The following is a 17,913-nucleotide window of genomic DNA, read 5'->3' as shown; positions in this document are numbered from 1 at the left end:
AAAGTCCTTTTTTAGATATGTGGGGAGCCAGAGGAAAAGCAAAGGCAACATTGGACCCCTACTAAACCAGATGCGGCAACTGACAACTGATACCCGGGAAAAAGCAAACTTGCTAAATAGGTACTTTGCATCAGTTTTTCACCAGCCCCATGGGACGGCCCTGCCCACTGTGGGTCAGGGAGGTCCAGGTGAGGGAAATTCCTTGCCCTTCATCCAAGCTGTCCTCGTGAAGGAACACCTCGACAGGCTGGATACCTTCAAGTCAGCCGGCCCTGATGGGTTACACCCCAGGGTACTCAGGGAGCTGGTAAGCATCATAGCTCAGCCCCTGGCATGGACCTGTGATAGGTCTTGGCACTCTGGTGAAGTGTCTGATGATTGGAAGAGGGCCAATGTCATACTTATCTTCAAGAAAGGGAGGAAAGTAGATCTGGCAAACTACAGGCTCATCAGCCTGACCTCTATCCTTGGGAAGGTCTTGGAAAAGATTATCAAGGAGGCCATCCTTAACAGACTAGCTGAAGGCAATATCCTGAGGGATACCCAGCATGGGCTTGTTGCGGGTAGGTCTTGCTTGACCAATCTCATTTCCTTTTATGACCAGTGACTTATCACCTGGACAAGGGAGAAGAGATCGACGTCATATACCTCGACTTTATAAAAGCCTTCGATCTGGCATCCCACGATCACCTCTTGGCTAAACTGGCTAACTGCGGCCTTAACGTCACCACAATCTGCTGGCTGGGGAATTGGCTTTGCGGCAGGACCCAGAGAGTGGTGGTCGACGGGAGCCGATCGTCTTGGTGCGTTGTGACCAGTGGAGTCCCATAAGGCTCTGTTCTAGGGCCTATACTGTTTAATATCTTCATCAATGATGTGGACATTGGTTTCAGAAGTGGACTGGCCAAGTTTGCTGACTACACCAAACTCTGGGGTAAAGCATCCATACCTGAGGACAGAAGGGTGATCCAAGCAGATCTGGACAGACTCATGAAATGGGCAGACAAGAACCTGATGGTGTTCAGCATCGAAAAATGCAAGGTTCTCCAGCTTGGGAGGAAAAACCTGCAGCATGCTTATAGGCTTGGTAGTGCTACGCTGGTTAGCACTACAGATGAAAGGGACTTGGGGTTCATGATTGACCACAAGATGAACATGAGCCTTCGGTGCGATGCTGTGGCTAGTAAAGTGAGCAAAACGCTGGCTTGCATCCATAGATGCTTCTCAAGCAGATCCTGGGAAGTTGTTCTCCGACTGTACTCAGCCTTGGCGAGACCACAGCTGGAGTTCTGTGTCCAGTTTTGGGCTCCACAATTCAAAAAGGATGTGGAGAAGCTTGAGAGGGTGCAGAGGAGAGCCACACACATGATCAGATGTCAGAAAAACAGACCTTATGATGAGAGGCTGAGAGCAATGGGGCTATTCAGCTTGGAAAAGTGCAGGCTCAGGGGTGATCTGATGGCTACCTATAAATTTACCAAGGGTACTCATCAGGATCTGCAGGAGTGTTTGTTCACCAGAGCCCCCCATGGGATGACCAGATCAAATGGTCACAAACTCCATTGTCACTGCTTCAGGCTGGACATAAGAAAGAACTTCTTCACTGTCCGAGCCCCCAAGGTTTGGAATAGACTGCCCCTGGAGGCAGTTCAAGCACCCACTTTGAATACCTTTAAGACACATTTGGATACTTATCTTGCTGGTATCCTATGATCCCTGCTGACTTCCTGCCCCTGGGGCAGGGGGCTGGACTCGATGATCCTCTGGGGTCCCTTCTAGCCCAAATGTCTATGAAATCTATGAAATCTATGACATCACCTGGTTATAGAAGGAAATGTGGTTGATCAGGCATGATCTATCCACAATGAAGGTTTCAATTTCTAATTTTTGCAACATGTGTTTTTTTGGAAGGTAAGATTCTTTGGGCAGATGTGATATCTTTTATTAGACCAACTGAGTAGTTGGAACAAAGTTCTTTGCAAGCTTTCAGCCACAAGCACCCTTCTTCAGGCATAGGAAGACTCCACAGTTGTTCTGAGATATCCAAGGAATGAAAGAAGCTAGAAGTGTGACAGGAGGTCAGTGAGAATGTAGATAGGTAGAAATTAGGAAGACAATGGGTAGAGAAGGGAGTGGGGGAGCAGAGGGAAAAATGGGTGAAGGAATGCTGAAGGTAAGCCAGGGAGACTCTGCTGTAGTAACGAGTTCTCCAAGGTAGAAAAGAGGCAGTCTATGAAAAAAAGTAAAGTAGCTGGAAATTAGGAAAACAAAAAAAGGTAGAGGAGGAAGGGGGAAATACACACAGGCAGATCCCATTCTTGGTTTTGGAATACACACATGCACACACATTCTTGTATACTTTGAGTTGTTCTTTTGTGCTATCTGTCGCAATGAACCCGGCAGAGCTGGCAAGCCAAGCTCGGGGTCGCGGTCACGGTGGATTGGCCGGGTGGTGGCTATTGGCACGGACAGGTGGGATTAGCAGCTTTGGAGTCTGAGAAGTACCCAGGCGTAGTGGTTTAGCTAAGATGGTTTATTTTACTCACGCTTTGAAGCGGAGGCACACAGTTGCTTTCTTCGGTTACAGTAATAACGCACAGACAACAAAGAGGTCTGTTGGCCCACGAGGTTCAGTCCGAAGACCTAGTCCCAGGGCTGGTCAACAGCTCATTAATGGGTATAACATAAAACGAACTGTAACGCATAGGTAACGAGTCGCGTGATGCCAGTCCACAGCAATGGACAAATCGGGTGGTCGAATACGAGAAGCCGAGGTCAGTAGCCAGAAGATGAAGCCGCGAAGATGTCAGGTTAGAGGGATTGAGCCGGTCATAGTTGAAAAGGAAGCCGAGGTCGATGGTCCGGAGCCGGGTTAAACAAAGTCCATAGAGTGATCCAAAATCGTAAGCCGTTAGTTCGTTCAAAGGTAAGTCAGAAGCCAGATGAGTACAAAAGCAAGTATCAACAGAGTCGAAGGAGGAGATCAATAGGCCCTGAAGCCTGACTCAGAGAACAGTTCCTGCAGCAGCAGCCTCTGTCTCTAGTCCACGCGATCTCCCCCCAGGGAGGGGCTCACAGAACTTTTATATCAATTTGGTAGCCAATCAGCGTGCTCTCCGCAGAGAAATTTCTAGTCCGATTACCTCATGTCAGGTTCTGACTGAGCATGCTCTCAGTCAGGAGCTGACACAGTCTGAGCATGTGTCTGTGGGGAAAGTAGGTCAACAATGGTTGACAGCTCCGCAGGTCACCCAGGGGGCAAGGACTGGGTGAGCCTTGGAAATTTCCACTCACAGCTTCAGTTTAACCTCTTCTGTGCTGGCAGCATATACTCCAGGTTTTTCCATGACACTATCAAACTCAACTCTTTTAACATAAATTTTCTTTGGGAATACTAATTTAAATTTACCTCCCAATATTCCTACCCAGATAAGTGTAAAGAAAACTATCCTTTTTGATAAATTTCTCCATCTCCAGTTGCATATCTTGCTTATTGAAAGACTGCCTGCTTTATTCTGCTTTCTAGTAGATACTAGACACTTTTTCCATACTATATAAATCTAATTGCTAATTTATATAGATCAAGAAAAGAGAGCGCAAGAGAACAAGCAAACACCATTTTTCATGTTCTTTTAGGGAACAGAATTCTGCCTATGGCTTTTCTCATGGCAGATTTCACCACATTGTTCCTCAGGGTGTAAATAAGAGGGTTGAGAGCTGGAGTGACCACACTGTACATAAGAGTAACAATCATCTCTTCTGCCATGGAGTCCAATGAAGGACACAGGTAAGTGATGACTGCAGTCCCATAATACAAAGTCACTACCATGACATGGGAGGCGCATGTGGAAAAGGCCTTTTTCCTGTTTTCCTGTAATTTCACTTTCATTAGGAGGAAAGAGATGATGTAGAGGTAGGAGAGGAGCATGAGAAGACAAAGAGCCAAGGCAATGCTCCCAGTCATAGTATTAAGAAGGATCAAGTTGAGGCTAGTGCTACTGCAGGCCAGCTGCAGTAGAGGCTTTATGTCACAGAAGAAGTGATGGACATTGTTGGGGCCACAGAAGTGCAGCTGGGAGGTCATGACCAAGTGCATCAGGGCATGCAGGAAACCAGTGGCCCAGGTGATCGCTACCAGCAACAGTGGAAGCATTGGTTCATAACCACTGTGTACCGCAGTGGGTTGCAGATGGCCACATAGCGGTCACAGGCCATGACAGCCAGCAGCATGGCCTCACTGCTGCCCAGGAAGTGGACAAAGTGAAGCTGGGCCAAGCAGCCTGCAAAGGATATGGTGTGGTTCCCCGAGAGCAAGCCAGCCAGCATCTTAGGCACGGTAACTGTGGAGTAGAAGATATCCAAGCAGGAGAGGTTTCCCAGGAAGAAGTACATAGGGGTCTGAAGTTGGGGCTTATTCACCACAACAGCAACAACGGCACCATTTCCCAGAAGACTGATCATGTAGAGTATCAAGAAAAGAACAAACAGGAAGCCTTGAAGCCCCCACAGATTGGTCAGGGCCAAAAGGTTGAATTCATTCACCTCTGTGTAGTTTGCCATCCCTACAGAGAGAGAGACAGAACAAAATGAAGAGTTTCAAAAGGACTTTCATCTGAGGGTCCCTGTGATTAACCCTCATTGGACATCAGCTCTGGCCCTGGCTCCAGGGTAGACTTAAGGCTGGTGCCAGAGCTGCTGCCACCACTGCTACTGTGTGGGTGTAGGGACAGAACTGGAACTGAGGGTAAGTGATGGGGGATTGGGGGAAAGCAGAGGCAGCACAAGCCAGAGCCAGTAGGTAAGGTGACAGCTGAAGCTCTGCCCCCATGCCTGGATCACGGCTGGAGCTACAGTTAGACACAGCAGCTGTCTGCCCCCAACCCCACAATCCAAGTTGAGCCTCCTCCCCTCCATTGAATGGGGGGCGGGGGGGGGGGCGGGAAAGACTCATTTTGGATTTTAAGTAAATATGGTACCAATATATCAATTTTAGTTAGGAAAAGCAGAACAAAATGCAAGCTGATTAGGCAAGAAACCCCAATTTAGAGAAATAGTTGACTGATGACTGCTGAAATAAAACTGCAAATTGCCCTTGTAACCGTCAGTGCTGCTTCTAATAACAGTGACCAAATAATTAGAGGTATCCTCTGAAATTTTCGGCAAGACTTAAGATCACTTGCAGGAATCAATATCTGGTCAAAAAACTTATGAATATAAATATGTGAGAATAGATTAGGAAGGAAGGCACCTCAGAACCACATATAGGGGAGACAAGCACATCACTATCTGACTATATGTTAACCAACTTTCAATTTTTCCTTAGGAACAAGGTAGGGCAAGGTAGCATCTTAGAAACTAGCCTTTTCCCTTAGGACCCCTTAGGATAATGTAAGTACCACTGATAACAGTGGGTGTCAACATTTCTTACTTTGCTATCTTTCTTATTTATGCTTTATTCTGATATGGCATTTTTGTTTTGTTTGTGAATAATTAATATAATATTTTATCCAATTTGCCACTTTCAGTGTTTGCATTTATAATATCATTTCCACAATTATTTTGGTTATTTATTTAGCGAATGCAAGTCCATGAAGCCAAGCAATAGCCTCATTATTTATTGACTGTAGTTGTCTCAGCAGAACATGTAGAAACAATAAGGAGTAGAAGAACCTATTTTACTTGATGTGCCTAAATTGCTGTTATCCAGACATGTAAGAACATTTTCCAAAGTTACACACAGCTTGTGATTCTATTTCTTTCTTCTACAAAACAATTGCCCCGGATGCCTGGACACATGGGTGGGAGGGGGAGCTTAGGCAGCCAGGCTGGGGCCAGAAATAAGCAAGTCAGAGGATGTGTAGTTTTGAGATGAATGCTGATCTGGATGAGAAAAGTCTCTGTGCTTTAGCTTGGGCCCTTATTCATAGATTAACACCTAAGCTCTGGTCTGATGGTTAGAGCATTGTGCCGGAAAACAGGATCTATGAATTCAAATGTATTCTTCAGAATGGGGCCCTAGTGCATGGATCTTCTCCTTGATGCAGATGGATACCAACTCAGGGACTCCTCATCCTACTCCAGAAACCCACTCACTAGGCATCACATTGTTTTGAAAAGATCACATGTGAGGAATTCTCAGCTACTTACATCACTGGACACAAGGGGTGAAGTATGGGGATTTCAAAGGATTTCAAAGTATGGGGATTTCATCTCAGTCCTGGTCCCTTCCAGCTCAAATTTGTGTGGTTTCAGACTTTCTTCTATTCAACTACCTAGAAACAAAAAATAAGTGAAAACTGCTGGAGGAAATTTCTACCTGTTCAGATGAGAAGCCAGAAAGGAAGTCCTGCAGGTCTTGAAATCCAGGTGACTGCTGTAACCATGGAGCAAAGGAACCTTTAAATCATATTCACACACTAAACCACTGGAGAACCATAATTTATATTCCCTTAATGAGTCTAAATCCACTGAGACTGACTCACTTAACTCACATTGGAATTTCCAAACTATGCAAGCAGGCTATAGAGCTTCAGGTCAGACAATATTGAACAGACCAGAGCATCTGAAGAACTAAACAAAGCTGATAATCTACGGGAGTTAGGCACTCTATTGATAATATTAAAGATCCCAGCCTAACAAAATATTCACAGGCACAGCCCTGAAACAGCTTCTCTGTGTGCACCTGTGCTACTGCCACTTATTTCTGAACACCCTGCCCCCACAACCCAACTTAAGTCCTGATGGCTCCTTGCTGTCTGGGAGCTGTGTCATGACCACATGGCTTCCAGGTGTGCCCACACATCTAATGTCTTTTCCTGCTCCCCCTTCAACCTGGCTGCAGTGCAGACACAGCTGTGCTGGGGCTTGGCAGCTTCCAGCTATGCTCACATTGCAGCTGGGGCTGGGGAAGAGAGTAGAGAAAGGGAAAGTTGAGAACAGCAATGGAAGCATAGCTGCAGTTTGTAGTTCCCCAGCTCTGGCGCAGTCCCCTACTGGCTGGAAGCTTCATTCAAATGTCGCCATGGCGTGGGCTCCCAACTATCTGGCTTTGGTACAGGCTCAGGGAAAGGCCCTCTGGCACTAACATGCTATTAAAGCTACCTGACCTGCATCTCATCACAGCTGGGATGTCCTGGCTTCTTAAAGGTTGCTGACAACTTGTCTAGTATACACAGCATTTCCCCAGAAAGTGAGACACATGAATTCCAGACCTCACTTATGCAAAGGGGGTTTAAACCTGTATATCCCACTTCTCTGCAAAGTGCAAAAACGATCCAGTCATTGGCTGGGCACTGCCTGGAGCAGTATCTAGACTTCCTTTTCAGTGCTGCCCTCTAGGCAGCCAAGTGGGGAAAGCATGAGAGGTCAGGAGGAAGAAATCAAGAGAAAAGGGATTATTGCCAGTAAGAAGGACACTCCCTTGAAAAAGAGATGTTCTACAGCCCCTGCTCTCAGAAGTTCTTCTTTTTTCTTAAGCCTTGTATTTAATATTAATTGGACAAAATTGATAAACATCAGAATAGATTCTGCCCCCTTCTGCTTTCTGCAAAGTCCTGCCTGTTTCAGTAGGCTTTTTATGTGTTGGTGTCACCCAAACCAGTGACTTGGTAATGCAAAATGCTTGAAGAATCCCATGAGCAAAGAACAAAAAATTACTTTTTAAACAAAGCAGTAATAACACATTGATGGGTGAAGGGGGAGTCCTGGTTTCTGGATGTTGTTGCCAGCACTATTTATGCATTTACATTAGACTATCGATGTCTAATAAACAAACAAACCCAGATCTGAACCTAGAAGCAAAAAATCAGAAAACAAGATGCCTCCTTCCCAAATGAACACCTGCCTCACTCACTGGACTGCAAAGGCATGTTCCAGTTGCTTGTTCCCAGTGACTCTTGCACTTTTTGCTGTGCAAAAGTCCACCAAGTTCAGGTGTTTTGGGATACTTGCAGTCCAAACAGAGGTGTCTCCTGTAGTCAGATGTCTACCAAATTGTATGGCATCTCCAAACATGAAGAAGGGCCAACTTAGATGCTCATAATCCACCTAAATATCTCATTTAAGCATCTTCAAGACAAAACAGGAGCAGACCCTAAAGCACTATGATGCAAGAAAAGAAACAGAAAACATGGCAGTACTGTTATACTATGTTAAGATATGGGAAGGTAGGAGGGTGGACACCTGCTTGGGTATTTTTATGTCTATAAAAACCTGTAAATGAAGAGCTCAGAATGGAGCAATTCACAGGCTTGGGCTAGCTGTGCAGGACTGGGTGATTAGTCACAGAATGATAAACAAGTGGTTACAATGGTGCAATAAATCGCACAGATCTTCTGTTTCCTTATGTTTGGGAAATTTAAATTGTGCGTTAACTTGCACAATTCCAGCCACATTTGATTACATATTCCATGGCAACAAGCCAGTGTTAATGTGATGCATATGTCAATGAATAAATGTTTTTATTAAGCATCTTTCTTAGCATAAGTTATACTATATCGATCTGTCACATGCACGTCTCAACAGTGCAGTTTACTGATATTTGCTGTAGTTGCCTAGGAACAAACGTCAGGTTAAATAATTCTAATTTATATTAAACACTGCAGGCCCTCCCACCCCCCGAAAAAACCCACCAAAAAAACCCACGAACACCACAGAAGGTGGCGCATAGAAGTACTTTCATAGAGTGCTACCCTATATGAACATTGTGTAAATCATTAAGGACTAGATCGTGAGCAGTCTTGCCTAATGGTGAGGACACTGGGGGAGATCAGGAGCCAAGCCTCAGGCCAAATCAAGGATCAGGAATGAGAAACCAAGTTACCAGATCCAAAGGGAAATCCTCAGACAGGGGCTGAGACAAGGTCCAAGAAACAGAAGCCAGTGTTGAAGTCAGGATGAGCTGGGAGTCAGAGCCCGAGTCAGGGCGTGTCAGGAGATCAGAGCTAAAGTTAGGATGAACAAAGAGTTGGAGACCAAGTTACCAGATCCAAGAAGACTAGCCACTGAACCGAGTCAAAGACCTAGGAGTACAGGATTCAGAAAAGCTTCCCACAACAGACTTTCAAAAGAAGTGTTGCATGATCTGCAGGCTACTGCCATCAGGTGAAACTATATGGGGAGGCTGCTCTCTTCAGCAGCCAATCAGGAGAACCTAACAGTGGCTAGCTGCATCATCATCATGGGTAGAGCTGCCCAACAGTGTCAAGCAGGTGGGACAACTAGCTAATTAGCTCCGTCTGGGCTGCCTGTTAGGGCCCCTGACAGATAGTAAAAATATTTTTTCTCCTGTCTGCGATAAACCAGCTTGTTACACAACTGTGATCAAGTCCAGAACTAGTATTTTCTTCCTTTTAATATCTTTTTTTTTACTGCCTTCTTTGAGGTTTAACTTGAAAGAAGAAGATAGGGAAGGGAGGGGATAGTCTAGTCTTCCTGGAGTTTTGAGCGAAGACCTAAGTGATCAAGTTTTTTTCAGTTGTAATGAAACTCAAAGAGTTTATTGCTGCATTTCTTCACCTACCACATTCCCCCAAATAAGATATGCATTGAGTTCTGCAATGGTAGAATAAATTTAAAAAAAATCCTTTTTACCAAACTGTTCAGAATCAATTTCCTGGTATAAGACAAGCAGCCTTATTTCCAATGGCTAATTTTGGAGAAGGTGAATGTATGTTAATAAATAAGGTATTTAAACTACAAAAAAAGAAGGAACCAGCAGGCTGAGCACATATCCATGAGAGGTTGTTCCTCTGATTTGCTGATTATGGAGTTAATAAATAAAATCAGAAAGAAAAATGAATATAAGTCCTATTGAGTCTATACCCTTTCCCAGTAAGATAAAGGTTGAACCAAACCTACCCCAAGATATTGCTTAGGATGGGATACAAATAATACATATAGAATTACTATTGAAGGAGGTTCTGGAATTGGTGAGGGTTTGAATTACTAGTGTTAAACTACCAGCCAAAGAGGGAGAAGAACTAACCAAAGTCAGGCATGTGGAATATAACATGCTTCCCAGCTTACGATTTCTATGAAAGTTTAGTGTTCTTGATGTGAGGGTATCTGCTGGCTATGGGCTGAGTTTCCACGTTGAATTAAGTCAACTTTTGTTACACACCTGTCAATCTGCAATTCCATGGACATTCCAACCGTGCTAATATGGTTAAATAGCCAATGCCTCACTTGGATCCTACTACTACATTCAATGAATATAACCTTGATCCTTCTAACACTTGATCATGCAGATGCAATGTTCTATAAAGGGATGCTCTCAGGTTTGTTTAGATGGAAGCTTCAGCAAGAAATTGAACCCTTTACCTGTGAAGAACAATGAGAGTACCTGGATTTGAGCCTAAAGGGTATCACTGTTTTCTGGATGCTTCATGTTATCTTAAGCATAAGCCATGAGCTGGGTTTGGAGTTAATATCCTTGCACTAGCTGGGAAAGGAGAGCCACTGGGAATGGCGCACACACATTTCTGTCTCTGCACTGAGCTTACTACTAAGAAAAGGAAGTTAAACAAATTTATGAATTTGCATAATCCAGGAGATATATATATTTACATTTCATAAAATGAGAGTGGCAAGCAAACTGGAATGCAATGGGGAAAGGTGATAGAATATATTGTTAAATAGGTTTATGTGTAAGGGGGATGCTAATTTAAAGGTGTAATGGGATCTGACCTTCAATCCCAACAAATCTGCTTCCTGCCACACCACACATGCATGTCAAACTGTGTAATTTTGGGATCAGGGATTAGATCCTAATTACATCCTACTTTCCAGTGCATGGGGAACCTGGGACCATGCCCACATAGACTATCACCTGCTTGTCAAAACCACACATATGGCAGCTCTGGCTGGGCTGCCAGGTATGCAGGGTTAGAGGCTCTGGGCTCAGGGAGCTGAAGAGCATCCCTTGCTGGGGATGTTAAACCCCACAAGATTTTTATAGGTCCTGGTGCATGGGGGCCCACTGATTCTGCAGTCCCCATGTGCTCTGATTAATAAAAGCCATGAGAATAGCCCAGCTAGATTATGGATGTGGTTTTTAGTGGTCCTAGTACATGGGGACCCCAGGACTGGAGATCCTAAGTGTTCCCCCTGCCACATGCCCTCCTCTCACCTTATGATACACCTCAAACTGCCTTGGCCAGCAAGCAGTGGTGATGACAACTTTGGCCTTGGCATTGGCTTGGGTCTGAGTCTGCATCAGGGCTGCAACCACAACCACCATTGCTACTTGCCCTGAGTCACTACTCAAATCCAAGATGAGGCATTTTTCCTCCCCCACCACCCCGCATGTCAAAAGAACCCCTAGGTTGATTTCCATCTGTGTCAAGGAGAAGACCCAGGTTCTAGGGCCCCATTCTGAAGAATTCATTTGAATTCATAGAACCTGTTTTCTACCACAATGCTCTAACCATCAGGCCAGAGATTAGGTGTTAATTAGTCTCATCTCCAGCCCTCATACTAAAGCTGAGCAACTGCACCTTGCATTTTATAGTCTCGCCTTGGAAATGACACGAGTTTTGCCTGTCAGCAGCCAGAGGTGCAGGGCCCCAGAACGCCCCTGTACCTATCTCCTCGACAGCTGGCAGACTTTGTTACCTCAGCAGAGGCTAGCAGGCCTGCAGCTTTCACCCTGCTGTGCCTTAACACACACAGTGTCACCCATGTCATGAGTTTTGCTTGTCTGCAGCTTGAGGTGCAGTTTCCCCCAAACCCCTACTCCTCTCTCCTTGAAACTTGGCAGGCTTTGTGGCCTCCTCAATAGCTACCATGTCTACAGTTTTCCCTCCTGTGTGGCTTAACACGCACATATGACATGAGTTTTGCTTTTAGAAATTTGAGGTGCAGTTTCCCAGAAACCCCTGCACCTAACACCTTGAAATTTGGCATGCATCATCCTCTCAGAAGAAGCTAACATCCACACAAGCTTTGTCTGAATCACCCAAAAGACAACAAAGTTATAGATATTTAATTGATTCCCCATTATTCGCTATGGCTGAATCTCTGACTCTTTTCTAAATCTTTTCCAAATTGATTCAGGAACTCCGAATCAATTTGGAAAGCCTAAAGCTTCCAGAAATTTGATTTGGATTCATAGATTCAGCCTCCAAATTATCTGAATCATCTCCGAATCCAAATCGTGATCCATAGCTTTGCACAGCCCTTTCCAGCATGTTACTATGATTTATGTTTAGATGGCAGTATGCATGCATGTGTGATTGCTCAGAAAACTTCAAAATTATTTTGTATAACATGTGCACAGTTTGACATGTAACTAGGCTCTACATTACAATCATTTGCATCTGTTGAAAGGTACATAAATGCCTGTGACAAGGCATTTATGTACCTTTCAGATTCTATTCCCTTCTGTGGTGAAATAGAATCATGCAGGTACACATTTCATTTCCTAAAATAAAATAGGGGAGGAAGACCTTTCTACATTTTTGCCAATAGCACAGCAGTTAGGGCACTTGGCCAGGGAATAGGAACAACCACAGTTTCATTTCCTTGCTGTCATTGAGAAGAAGTTTGAATCCACATTTCATACTATCTAATAAAGTGCTGTAACACCAAGGTCATGGTGCCCAGAGTATCATCTTCTTAGATCTGGTTTACTGATTAGCCAAAAGGGAAAGCTCAGGAGATAGTAACCCTCCCTTTCCTCCCCTCCCTATGGCTTTCAACTTACCCCAGTGTAGCAAAACACATTGCTTTTTGAAATCATAATGCACAGAGCACTGGAACTATCAAAGAATTTGTTATCACAAGCTAGGAGTATAAATGTAGACAGGAGTAAAATGGATGGTATTTTTTTGGAAAGTAGGAGTGCAAAAATCTAGAACTCTTGATTCCAAAATGCTACCTTTTATTAGACCAACTGAAAAATCGCAACAACAATAAAGTCTTTTCCTGCAAGCTTTTGGGCTCATGCACTCTTCATCAGGCTCAGATGAAGATGATAATATCTAAACGCTAACTAGCTGGAAAAAAAAACACTTCTTAGGAGAAAGAACCATTGATATCTTTAATTAATCGTGTAAAATTTTATAGTGCATGTTTTGCCATACTGTAACACCACATCTATGTCAAGCTCCTTTGAACAAAACTTTCCAGAACATCTGTTGGTTAAAATGATAAAGTGCCTAATTGAGCAACTGTTATATGTAAATATGTTCAGTTTATGCAGCAAGGAGAAAAGTATGTTATGGACCCATGAATACCAGTCATACCAGCAATCCCCAGGCAATGCATTTTTTAAAGAGAAACTCCCTTCTTTGTCACTAAAATATCTTACCCAGGGTGATGCAACTTGCTTCACTGACAGTTCCTAGAAACCACCAAAGAACTAGGTTGAACCAGTTCTCCACAGTTCAGAGAACAGAAGAAGGTGCCTAACATTTTCAATCCTTTGCTTAGCACCACTAGCTCTAGAAAAGTTGAACCCTCAAACGCTTACTTTGGGAACAGACCTTGGAAACCATACTTCAAATTTGTTACCTCTGCTCTGTGACTTCAGAAGGGAAGTGGGAAGACAACTAGGTGACAAACATTGCTTGTACTTTCATATATTCTTTATAAAATCATGAAGATGGTCCAGCAGCTACACTGAGATTATATTTTTTGTTAATTACCATTACTTCCCATATGGTATAGTTAAAAACTGTTTAGGTGAATGGATTTCTTTTTATGGCCTTCAACGGTCTTTGAATCAGACTTCAAACCAGAAATTTATTTCCACTACTGAGTTACTTAATATTACCTTTCTTTTCTGTATCTCACTCCATATGTGTGACTTTAGAAGGCAGAGCTTTATTGTAATTGCTCTCAATAAAGTCAGCTGGCATTCCAGTTGGGAAGCTCACAGGTAAGGTAAAATACAACAGAATAAGACTATGGTTTTAAAGTTACCAAATGGGTTTCATAAATATATCTCCAGTTATATTTGAAAAATAGGTGCTACAAATTTGGCAGTGTCCAGAGGACAGCTACAGGAATAAGATCTTTAGAAAACATGACATATAAGGAAAAGGTGAAGGAACTGAGTTCTTTTATCCTAGGGTGAAAAAAAATCTGAGGAGAAAAATGATTCAAGTTTTTCCACGCATAAAAGGTTCTCATAAAGAAGACTATCACTGCTTCTCCATAGACACTGGGGAAAGGACAAGAAGAAATCAGCTAAGTTTACAACAGAGGGGATTTAGTTCATATATTAGCAGAAACTAACCCAGAGCAAAAAGGTCACCTAGAGATATTGTAGAATCCCTCTCACTGAGCTTTTAAAGAAGAATTTAGAAAAAAAATTAATCAGGCATGGTCCAGATATACTGGAGTCTGACTCAGTACAAAGTCCTAGATTGTTTCTTAAAATTCAGAGCATCCCAACATCTAAATTGGGCAGGGTTTTCAACCTGTTAATCAGCTTTTAAAACATCAGCATTATTACTAAGGACATATGGGATTATAACAGTTGATTGTCTAAAAATGCAGGGTTTTTGGTTGTAGACGTGTCGGTCTAAGGACATAGGCACACAAGGTTCTTTGGGTAGCCATGTTATATTTTATTAGACCAACTGAGTTGTTGGGAAAAAGTTCTTTGCAAGCTTTTGGGTGCAATCACCCCTTGTCAGGCATAGGGAGTCTCTGCTGCTCTGAGACTCCAAGGAAAAGAGCAGAGACTTCCTATGCCTAAAGAAGGGTGATTACACCCAGAAGCTTGCAATGAACTTTTTTCCAACTACTCAGTTGGTCTAATAAAAGATAGATAGCACATCTACCCAAAGAACCTCGCCTCACCTAAACATGGAGATTAATATGTATTACATGTGTGAACATTGTAATTACCAAGCAGAGTCTGATGTATAAGCCAGAACATAATAGTGCAGGCTGATCAGTTGCATGAAAATTTTTTCGTTCCTATGCTCAGTATTCATTTTTCTATTTTCATATAAAAGGTGAGAAGAATAAACCCAGGAGACCTGGTGTATTGTCATTAAGAACTCCACAAAGCAGAGACAAGCTGAACAATGAGCACACTGGTAGGCTCTTCTTTTCGTTGATTCTAACCTGATTGCCCCGTGTGAGCTGGGAATACTTCTCACCTCTGCCATTCTTTCCATAAATATTTTTCAGAAAACAAATCTTTACTTTATGGTAGACATTTATGAATACATCTGGGAGAATGTTGGGGATGAAAACTGTATATGTATGTCTATCAAAGAATTGGTAAACAAATGCTAATTGTCTTAAATTGTTTCAGGTAGAGGGAAAAAAAATTCAGCTTCCTGAATGAAATGTCTTTTGCTTTTGTTTTGATTTTTTTTGTTTGAATTGTACTACCTACTCAACCGTTTCAAGTTTAAGCACAAAAAAAAAAAGAAAAGAAAAGAAAAAGGAGACTGTTTTATTCAGTTGTTCCCTTCCAGATTAGGGGGAAAAAAATCAGTCTGTGGTGGTTTCTTGGCATTTTTTTTAATCATAAAAAAATAATTTCAGGTAACCGATTTTTTTTTTCGTGTTAGTTTGCTAATTGGTTTTGGGCAGAAAGCAGAAACATCACCCATACACATAGTTTTATTTCTTCTGTACTCAGGCCTTCATGATATTCTTCCTAAGCAGTAATCATACACTCCATTCTAAGTTGCAAGAGACTCCTGGTTGCTATTTAGTTCCCAGAATAGCTTATGCTATGGATCTCTGTAACCATACAACCATATTATCTAGCATATGAAGGGTGGTCTTTGAGCAGGTGGAAAACTCTCATGACTTCTGCTTTTTTTCTGGCATTTCTATGAATTGTAATCAGGAGTCAGCAGCTTTATGTTTTGCACAGTACTAATACAGGAAGTTGCAGAAATGAAAAACAGCTTGTGGTCTCTCTTTTACTCTCTCTCATTTATACTACTTAGCTTCCTTTTTTTGGCAATGTTTTCCTGAACAAGGCATGGGATCAATTTTCATCTGAAAGGAATTTTTGTTAAGGCCTCAATCTCTCTGAAGTCTGATTCCAGACTTAAGTGAAGTCTCGGACATAAGGGGTGTGTCCAGACAAGCCCACACATACCTCTTACAGCATCTCAAACTCCTTTGAGACATTGCAAGGGGCATGTGCGGTAATGAGAAAATGTTCCCCGTGCTGCATATTTGACCCCTGAGTCCCCCTGATCCTAGCCCCATCCCTTGCCTGCCACCCGAGACCCGCCCCCCATGGCTGCCCCCCCAAAACAGTACTCACTCACCGGCAATTCCAGCTGCCATCAGGGGTCACTGGAGCCCTCCTCCTGCACAGGAGGTCCCAGAGCCCACCCAGCCCCTGCTCCTGGGGTGAGTACAGGCTTTTTTAGTGGCAGAGGCTGCGGTGGGGTAGAGGGTATCCATTGGGGGCTGGGGGTGCAAGTGGGGGAGGGGGCAGGTGGGGCAGCCATTGGGGGGTCTGCGAGAGGGGGTTCTGGGGCTGGGTGGGAAGCCATTGGGGAGCTACAATCCATGGGGGGGGGGCCGCAATCCAGGCACTGGGCGAGGGTGGGGGATGGGACCAGGTGGGGCAGCAATCCAGGGGGCTGGGGGCTCAAGCAGGACTGCAGCATGTGGGCCCTGCAGTGCGGGGTAGCCCCTGCAGGGGCCATTTGGACCCTGTGGGGTGGGGCTGTAACACCTGTGGTGGACTGTAACCCCTGTTGGAGGGCTGTAACTCCTGTGGGGGGATAGCAAAATGTATAGGGGCTGACATCTCTGCTGGCTGTGCAGTCCCCATCTAGGTCTGGCAGGTGTGCAGCAGGTCACAGCCAGGCAGCAGCCTCCATTCCCAGACTGCTGCCGTGGGTAAAGGGTGCAGGGAACTCTCAGGGCTGCTTCAGCAGTCCAGCTGGCCCAAAGGGTAGTGTTCCCAGGTACCAATTAGCTGGGCCCCAGAAGCTCCTCAGCTACTTGCCAGGGCAGCTTTTTGTACTGATGGGGCAGGACAGGGTGGCTTTTTATACTTCTGGGGACAGCACAGGTGCTGGCCCTGGGCTCTAGCTCCCCCAGGCTACAGATCCGGGAGGAGCCAGACAGGGTTATTTTGCCCCAAGTGGCACAATTTACCAAGCATGTGCGCTGAGGCAAAAAGCTCCAGCTCAAATTTGCATCAAATTCTATTTGAGCTGCTGCAAGCACACATGCCTGCATGTGTGGATGCGCCCAAGTAAGACTTTTGCATGCTTCAGAGATAAGAGTCAAGCTCTAAAGTGGAGCTTCAATCTTCTCTCAACATTAGGGAAGAGACTAATGCAGTTGTTGAAAAGGACATGAATCAGATTTCCTATTCTTCTAAAACTTAGAGAGAATAAGCACATCTCTTTGGCTTCATCTACACTACATTTTGCCAGCATAATTCTGAGTGTGTGTATGTTCAACCCTTCTATGGCACCAAGAGCTTCCAGCCTATTAGTAGAATTACTCTCCCTCTGCAGAGTGGAGCAAGGTTTCTAAGGCCAACTGGCAGCCAGTGGAAGACCTATATAGATGGTCTGTTCAGCAGCTGATCCATTCAGTTCACTACATGCTCAATGGAACAGCCTCTGTATTGAAGCTGTTGGACCATGAGAAGGGGGTGGGCATACACATGCTCTGTCCATTTGGTAGTCCTGCTGTCTATCACCAGAACTGGCAGCAGAGGCAGATTATTAGGCATAGTCTTTTCTTCCCTTCCTCTTCCCACGTGCCTCTTTGATCTCTTTTAAGCTCTGACTGTACAGTGTCTTGGGTGATCTGGGTCTCTAATCTTTGTGGAGGCTTACAAGCAACTGTTATAGTTCTAATATAATAAAAGGCTTAGTCTGTCTATATGTGTGTGTGTGTGAGTCTGTCCATCCATCAATAACACTTCGGGCCAACTGTGCATACCCCTGGCTAGGGGCCTCA

At 44.0% G+C, this 17,913-nt stretch overlaps 1 protein-coding gene and 1 pseudogene across 1 annotated transcript in view; one reads left to right on the top strand and one right to left on the bottom strand.

Annotated features, from left to right (window-relative positions):
- Positions 1-17,913, top strand: part of LOC149862764 (cytosolic phospholipase A2 gamma-like) — a 127,968-nt gene that overhangs the window by 91,420 nt on the left and 18,635 nt on the right. The window lies entirely within an intron of this gene.
- On the bottom strand, positions 3,623-4,560 carry LOC149862765 (olfactory receptor 12D1-like; annotated as a pseudogene).

This window comes from Crocodylus siamensis, chromosome 6 (genome assembly GCF_052110815.1).
Source record: "Crocodylus siamensis isolate JL-2025a chromosome 6, ASM5211081v1, whole genome shotgun sequence".
Taxonomy (NCBI): domain Eukaryota; kingdom Metazoa; phylum Chordata; order Crocodylia; family Crocodylidae; genus Crocodylus; species Crocodylus siamensis.
This window is presented reverse-complemented; position numbering and strand designations above follow the sequence as displayed.